Source organism: Pelodiscus sinensis, chromosome 9 (genome assembly GCF_049634645.1).
Source record: "Pelodiscus sinensis isolate JC-2024 chromosome 9, ASM4963464v1, whole genome shotgun sequence".
In the NCBI taxonomy this organism is placed as follows: domain Eukaryota; kingdom Metazoa; phylum Chordata; order Testudines; family Trionychidae; genus Pelodiscus; species Pelodiscus sinensis.
The window spans coordinates 22481966-22490792 of NC_134719.1; the positions used below are offsets into that span (position 1 = coordinate 22481966).

At 46.6% G+C, this 8827-nt stretch overlaps 1 long non-coding RNA gene across 1 annotated transcript; it reads right to left on the bottom strand.

Moving 5' to 3' along the window:
* Positions 1–2773: 2773 nt before the first annotated feature.
* On the bottom strand, positions 2774–6536 carry LOC112546433 (uncharacterized). The gene is made up of 3 exons (XR_003090126.2): positions 6506–6536; positions 5044–5140; positions 2774–3330 (listed from the first exon to the last, which is right to left on the bottom strand). It is a non-coding gene; the product is annotated as an uncharacterized LOC112546433 (long non-coding RNA).
* Positions 6537–8827: the final 2291 nt, after the last annotated feature.

Below are 8827 nucleotides of genomic sequence, written 5' to 3' on the forward strand. Positions count from 1 at the left end.
TGCAGAGGGACACACAAAACCACTGAGAGTCACTGGGGTGCCAGGGTGGCTGAGAGTGCTCCTTCCCCATCACTGCCCCATGCCCCCACTCCCTGGAGCAACCCCCCCCCCCCTGCAATCCTGGCCACCACGGGCAGCCCTTAGTACAGGTGGGACGGACCAAACCCTCCCATGGAGGGGACTTGTACTACCTCCCCCCATTTTCCCTGGGGCAGCCCATTACTTCCTTGCCTCCCCCCCCCCCCGACCAGGCACAGTGGCTGGAGACTGCCATACCTGCATGAGTACTGCTCTGACGGTGGATCTCCCCATGCCGAATTGGCTCACCACAGTACCATCCGGTGTGGAGAGCTTCCAGAGGGTGATGGCCACACGCTTGTGGAGAGGAATGACGGGCCTCATGTGCATGTCCCATCACCACAAAGCAGGAGCGAGCCACTCACAGAGCTCAAGGAAGGTGTCCTTCTTCATCCTGAAGTTCTGGGTCCGTTATTGGTCTCCCCAGCGCTCCAGGACCATTTGCTCCCACCAGTTGCTGTGGGTGTCCAGACACCAGATGCGGCGGGGAACGCTGGCATCTGGGAGCTGCAGCTGCTCCTCCCAGTCCCCCAGGAGGGTCCAGAGGATGGCGTGCGGGTCAGGCTGCAGCAGGTGCTGCAAGGCAGCCTGCAGAATGTGCAGCCAGGCTTGCAGCAACACGTCCAAAATGAGCACCAGAGTGCCCAGAGGCAGCTCCAGCTCTATGGTGCTGAGTGGTGTGGTGTTCCAAGTCAGGGTTTCAGCTGCCCTTAAATGCGATCCAGCATCCAATCAGTGTGGACACGCTATTTTGAAATAGCAAAAAACTATTTCGAATTAGTTTTTGGGTTTAGATGCGTTATTTCAAATTAGCTTATTTCAAATTAATGTAGACATACCCTCAATGATCAGGATGCCATTTGTCCCAATATTCAGGTGGGAGGCAAGTGGGGGAGGAGAATGGAAAGGCAAGTGGCAGGTGGACAGGGAGTGAAGAGACAGACAGGTGAGCGGACTGGGGGGCGTTGGACAGCAAGGAAATAAGTGGGCAGGTGAGAAACGGGGAGGAAAGATGAGGAGATGAGCGGCAGGTGTGCAGATGTACCAGGTGGATTTTGTAGAGATTAGTGAGGAGTCTGATTTGTCCAAAGGCCCCACCCCTCTAGGGACAACCTTGGATACAAGACTCCATTCTGATAAGCAAGGATGAAGGCAGCATCATAAACCTGGGTCTGCGGCTCAGCCATCCTAATGGTGGGGACAGGGTGCCACACTCTATGGCTGTGGTTTTCATACACTGTCTTCTTTTTCTCAAACTATAGGGGTTCCAGGATTTTCGTTGGAAAGTTATTCAACTGCCAGTAATTTCACGTGGTCTAATTCTTTGAAGTCCATATTCAGAAACAACATACTTGCTTCCCCCTCACTGATCTCAGAGCTTGAGCATAGGCTTGTTCACTAGTTACAACAGAATGAATAAACATTGGGCATTTCATGGTTTGCTGACAGATTTGGCCCTTCCATGGGCTTCGCCATGTAAAGACTAACTCCAATGTTCTAATGAAAGTATGAATAGTTTATAGTTTCTCAGGGAGGAAATGAGTAGAACCTTTGGTAAACTGGTTCAAGAAAACTAAAGTCCTATGTACCAAATCATGATGTCTAGAGTTTTAATAAACATGAAGTTTGTGTTTCAAAAATGAGTTTTCAGCTTGAGACATAACAGCCTTTGAACCCAAAAGGCAAACACATTAAAATAGCTCATCAACTTCAAATATAAAAATGCATTTACAGATGTTAAAGGCTATGGGTTTGCATCTCACGTAGCTGGAGTAAGCCTAGAGTGTGCCCAAGGACTCTGGACCATGCAGTAATAACTCACTCACTGAAAAGAAGTATACATTTTGATTTGCAGTAGAGATTTATAGCCTTTTCAGAAACTTTATGAAAATATTCACCATCCATATCAATGCATTTTTGCACACTATACAAAAAGTTACTTCACTGCCTTAAGAAGGGAACAAAAAAAACGCTAGAAATCCTTTTAATTGTTTAGGAGGTAGCTGAACAATAGTGAAGTTGCCTTTGCCTACACTCTCCCCTTCTAATTGCTTCCCACATCTAAGTAGACAGAAGTGACATGTTTAAAAGCACATTCAGAAATAAAAGCTGCAATGATTGCTTTTGTAACATGGTATTTCAAATTTACTAAAGTATTATATAATAACACTACTTAATGTAGCACTGCTAAACCCCTTTGCATTTTTAAGTGTTGTACAAATTTTAACCAGCTGATCCCGTATATACTGATTTCATTTTGTACCATTCCAATATGCATCAGTTATAAAGAGTGAAGAACATTAGACATCTAAGGAAACTGGAAATACTAACAACCTCATGAAAGGCTGCCCTTTTGTGGCTGACTTGGTGCAGTGTGGAACATTTCAGGACCCAATGTCATCAAACTAATAGCCGCAGTTATCAAGGCCTATCCAACTGCACCCTGATCTGGATATGAGTTGGAGGAAGGATGGAAGGGGATCTGGTGTGGCGAGGGTGTGGGATCAGGGCAGGAGGGGTGGTGTGTGAAGGGGGATCAAGGAAGCTTATCTGGGAAGCTCCCCAGGTTCACGTATGGCTCTATGCACCCTGCCACTGGTGAAGTGTGGCTTACCAAATGGTTTCCCAAATATTAGAAGGGAAAGGAGGGAGGGCAGAAGGTAGATGTGTTATAGTGGGAGATTGCACACCAAAGCAGAGTGCAAGAGGAGAGAAGAAAGAGTCACTTATGTAAACAGTGTGGGTATAATCCAAAAATTGGTCCTGTATGGACAAACACAAGCAAAGATAAAATGGTCTCCAGTAGCTGTGATTACAATCCCCATTTATTTCAATTGCTGTTCCTCTTCTCTGTAGCCATCCCTAACACAGAGGAGTTTTTTACTCCCAATTCTTCTCTAGCTGCTCACACTTCTTGGCTTATAAATGGCTTACATGATGGTTGGTACATATCAGGGGAAAGGTTTAAAGAAGTAGCTCCATCCAGCCTTTATATGACCTAGAAGTATTGTTTCAATTATTTTTCAAAATACAGGTTATTAAGAAAAAATATTTTCCCTCAAACCATGAGAACTAAAGAGTGATTATTTCTCCCAGAAAGTAAAACAAAACCACAGAGTCTTTGCTTTTTCTGAGCAATAAAACAACAAGTCAATCCTTCCTGAGCTTTCCTGGGAGTTTCTCCAACGCTACTCAGGTTAGTGAGACAGAACCAGATACCGCTACAATTTCTTGCTTTTCAGAACACTTACCCTGGAGAAAACACATAAAAATTGCCATCAGCAAGCATTTTCATTCTGTTTTTACTTCTACTTTACAATATAGTGTCATGGACTACTGACAAAAAAAAAATACTTCTGGAGGCATATATGAGTAGTGAGCACTTCACCTGTGCCTAACATAGTAGGTGTGGAGGTGAAGTAGCACACCTTAATTCCAAAATCAATCATGTATGTTTTCATTACCCCACTATTATCCTACTTGTAAAGTGTCAGAATATAGGGCGATAGCAATTTTCTCACATGCTATTTCTGTGTCCAAGGACTCCAATCAACAATCTTGACTCCATTGTGCTAGACCAGGAGTGGGCAAATACCGGCTCTTGGGCTGGATCTGGTCTATCAGTGGTGGCCCCTGGTGGGCCCCCACCACTATATTAGCTGTTCCTCTCCAGGTATAGAGTGATCACAGGTTCTGTTGGCCGTGGATCACTGTTCCTGGCCAATGGGAGCTGCAGGAAGTAGTGTCCAAGTCTGTGCCACTTCCCGCCATTCCCATTGGACAGGAACAGTGGGTGATCTGCAATCACCCGGAGCTGAGATCACTGGTGCATGTAGAAGCACAGGTAAATATAGTGGTGGCAGCATGCCAGGGGCTAACTCTGGCAAACCACCTCTGCTTTATTGCCCACCCCTGTGCTAGACTCTCTATACAGATATCACAAAAAGAGAGACCCTGCCTCCCAAAAGCTTACAATCTAAGGACAAACTGAGAGAAAATATAACAAACAACATTATGATAGTATAACAATTACTATTTCTATAGTAAGCATCAGTGAGAAATGTCATACTAATTGGCGATGTAAAATGTACACCATTAATAGCTGTATCAGAAAGTAATTTTACGTGGGGGGCACTTGGATTTTTTTCACGTAATCTTGGACCAGTGTGGATATTTTTTCCTCTATATAATTATCTATTGTTTTAATAATTAGTTACTTTTTGTCCATGCATTTCAGAAAGCTGTTGTTTTCAGCAAGTGCCCTCCCCCTTGCACTCCCCTGAGCTGGTAACTGGAAATTGAGGTAATTAAAGGAGAAGGTTTTCAAACACGCACATTTTGTAACTGACACATGCTCAGCTCTTGATGTGTTCTATGCCTGTTCTCATTAAATTTTATACACAGCAAACCTGAACAAAAAGCTTGTGCAGTGTTAGGGAACAATGATTCCTTTTTGTCACTAAATAGGAGATTTATGGAGAAAATCACTTGAATCTGACAGTCAGTGACATCAGTTCTTAGTTCATGAAGAGTGAGTGGGACCTGATGGATCCTTTTTCTTTCATCAGAAAGCTACTGTTTTTCTTGTCGGCTAAGCGTAGGAAGAGAATAATGATCATGTTGATGATTTAAAAAAATCCTCTCTTTTTCCTCAGTGAATTTTTTTGCATTTATAACATGAATCATTAAAAAAATCTGATTATATACTTGAAAGTATTTTCATTAAAAAATAGGCTTTTCCAAGCACTTTCCTACTAGAAAGTCTGTCTAGATGCAGATGTGATACATGAGCATAAAGAGTCTGGTTTTCAAAAGATGACTTCCACTTGTGCCCTAGTATCTTTAGGCTTGCATAGTCCAATGCATATGCTTTTTGTGCACCATCAACTACACACAAAGGGGAGTAGCACCTATCACTTATGTATGCAGATGCTAGCATGTTCACTGAAAAATCAATACACTTACATTTAACTTCTGCCTGAAGCATGATCTTGATTCCTTCCCATTCACAGCATGATCCCTTTAGACCTGTCCATATAGGGAGTGCTTGTAGAATAGGGACCTGACGGAGGAAATTGTCTAAAAATAATTTTCTGCCCTTTTAATATATTTGTACTAGAGATTTTCCCCCAGGCCTCATCCCAATCTACAACATTACTCACTTTGCTAGGGGTTTTCTGAGTATTCCTCTCCTGAAGTAGTAGTTACAGTTCACTGACAGAAAAAGGTAGCTGCCTTGCTAAAACTAAGGTGTATGCCATATGAAAACGCCTTTCTTCAGGAACTGGGCAGAAAGTGTTGCTGGTACCTAATACTTTCTAATAATCCTTCCAATCCTATCCCAATTAAATAAAGGTCAAATCCAGAGGTCAGGCTTGTACAGATTGAGTGGAAAGACAGTTTAAAGCACCCTGGTTTAAACATGCTGATTCCACCCGATTTATTTTTTCACCTGGCTTGTAGGCAGCTCAGTCAGAGCAGGGTCAGAAAGATTTCTGTGTAAAATATGAATTCTTAAAATATCAAGTAGGTTTTTCTCTAAAACTGGACTAATTTTCTGACATTTATTCTTTTGTTTTTCCTCTCATGTTTGACAGTTTCTGCCTGTGCCCATTCACATTCTTATTATATAACAATATGCAGAAAAGGCATGTCTATGGCATACAGGCAGTCCCCGGGTTACATGGATCCGACTTACATCGGATCCCTACTTACAAACGGGGTGAGGCAGCCCCTCACTAGCTGCTTCCCCCCAGCAGACCAAGGAGACGCGAAGCTAGCCCCCCCCCCCCCCCACCCCCCCTACAGCAGACCAGGGAGATGCGGAGCGGCTTTTCTCAGCAGACACCTCAGCTTGAGAATAAAGGACTGAGGGAAGTGAGGTGTGGGAGAATAAAACTGAGCTCTGGAGAATTGTTTGGCTAGAGTTTCCCCTACAATATGTACCAGTTCCGACTTACATACAAATTCAACTTAAGAACAAACCTACAGTCCCTATCTTGTACGTAACCCGGGGACTGCCTGTATTCCCCAAGGGAGTAAACATTCAGCTCAAGTGCCTCAATGGTGAAGTGGGTTTTACCCACGAAAGCTCATGATATAATATATTTGTTAGTCTCTAAGGGTCTGTCTACCCTAAACGCTCATTTCAAAATAAGATATTTGGAAATAACAACTCTCGAAATGACTGTTTTGAAGTAGTGCATCCACACTACAAATCCCCACTGAAATAGCACCGAATTATGTTGAAATAGAGCATCCAAACTGATTGGAGCCTGAATCAAATTTAAGGCCCCCCGGAAGCACTCCAGGAAGGGCATCAGGACAGCACACACTTTCTGGAGCTGCTACCTCAAGCTATCTGAGGCTTGTGCTTAAAGGAACTCCGCTTTACAGTCGTGTCTCAGGATCCATTGCCTTTGCCTACCTCCTTGAGGAACAGCAAACTCATTCCACTGCTGACATCACAGCCCTTGCCGACATCACAGCACTCCAGCCTTGGAGCCAGACCTGCTACAAAGCACTTGCTGGTTCTAAGAACTCATGCTGCACCTTGTGGCACTTCAGGAACAGGACCACAGTTCACTGCGGGGCACCTCCTCTCCACTCTCAATGTGCTGCTCATGTAGCACAGCCCTTCCCACCCTGCCCTGCAAACTGTGCACTGCCACTTGCAGCACCGGGACACCAATTCTGACTGGTGGGACTTGATCATCATGGATGGTGGAATGACCGGCTGTGACTCCAGAACTTCCATATGTGGAAGGACACCTTCCTAGAGCTGTGTGAGTGGCTCACCCCTGCCTTCAGGTGATAGGACACCCACATGTGACCCGCCTTCCCCCTCCAGAAACAGGTCGCCATTGCTAGTTGGGAGCTCGCCACTCAGGTCAACTACTTCTTCATCGGGAACCAGTTCGGCCTGGGACTATCAACCATTGGGGCAGTGCTCATGCAGGTATAACTCTCTTACTATTGTCCCAGGGAGGTGGTGAACTACAGGAATGGGGTTCCCTAGGGAAGGGGGGTGATGGACTGTCCCTCCCTGGAGATTTTGCAGTCCCAGCTTCACAAAGCCCTGCTGGGGATGGGGTACATGGGGTTGCTCCTGCTGTGGGAAGGAGCTTGGGCTCAGGGAACTCCTGAGGGATTTGGCAACTCCGTGATTCTCTGTTTGTATCCTTTTACAGGTGGTGAGGGCCATCAATGCCATCCTGCTGTGCAGGATGGTCATCCTGGGTGAAGTGGACCCCACTGTCACTGGCATTGCTGCCATGGGCATCCCCAACCATGGGAGGGGCCACTGACAGCACCCACATCCCCATCCAGATCCCCAACTGTCAGTTCTCTGGGTATATCAACAGGAAGAGCTACTTTTCAGTGGTGCTGTAGGTCTTCATGGATCATTCACGCTGCTTCACCAACATTAACTTCCGGTGGTCGGGGAAGGCACACAGCACCTGAATAGTCCACAACTCCAGCCTCTTTCAGAGGATGCACGCATGCTGGCACATTTTCCCCTGACCACACCATCAGGGTTACATGATTATGTGTATTGTGGGAGACGCAGCCTACCCCTTGCTCCCCTGGCTGATGAAGCTCTATATGGGAAACCTGGACCCCACCAGCAGGTGCTGCATCTGGGAGAAGGGAGCCTTCAGCCACCCCAAAGGGAGATTCCAGTGTTTCCTCGCTTGCCTGGATCTTAGTGAAGAGAACATCCCCCAGGTGGCGGCGTCCTGCTGTGTCTTGCACAACCTGTGTGAGGACAAAAGGGAGATGTTTCTGCCATGGTGGGGGCAGAGGCCAAACAGTTGGTCAAGACCTTTGAGCAGCTGCATGTTGCTGCCATCTGGCATGTCCATTGGGGGCTGTGCACATCCAGGAGGCCCTGAGGGAAAGTTTCAGACAAGGCCAACTGTGGCACCCTCCCCAAGGCCTCCCCAGAAGTGGCCTCTGCATAGTCCCTGTGTATCTCTCCCCCTGACCTCTCCTTCCCCTGCCCACCTTTCCCTTCCTTCCCCTCTCCTGGGGTATGTCTACACTACCACCCTAGTTCGAACTAGGGTGGTAATGTAGGCAACGGGAGTTGCAAATGAAGCCCGAGATTTGAATTTCCCGGGCTTCATTTGCATAAAACTGTGCGCCGCCATTTTTAAATGTCCGCTGGTGCGGACTCCGTGCCGAGTGTAGCCGCGCGGCACGGAGTCCGCACTAGCGGACATTTAAAAATGGCGGCGCCCGGCTTTATGGAAATGAAACCCAGGAAATTCAAATCCCGGGCTTCATTTGCAACTCCCGTTGCCTACATTACCACCCTAGTTCGAACTAGGGTGGTAGTGTAGACATACCCGTGCAGACTAGGGATGTGAAGAACTAGTCAACTATTAGATAAGCAAATGCTTATTGGATAGTCAACAAACTTGTCGACTAGTTGCCCCCCTCTTTGCTGCCTCTAACAGAAAGAAGCAGCTGGGGGGGGGAGGGAGAAAGCGTTACTTAAAAGAGGCAGCAGCACATGGAGCTTGGGGCCAGACCCTGGGCTCCACGGAGCACTGCCACTTTGAAACGCTGCTGCAGTAGCCCGGCATCAGGCTACTTCCAGTATTTCAAAGTGATCCTGGGCTCCTTGCAGTGCTGCCACTTTGAAGCACTGCAGGAGCTCGCTGCCAGCATTTCAAAGTGGCAGCACCGCAAGGAGCTCCTGCCGGATGGTGTGCAGTTCCTGATCAGCATGGTGCTCCTCAAA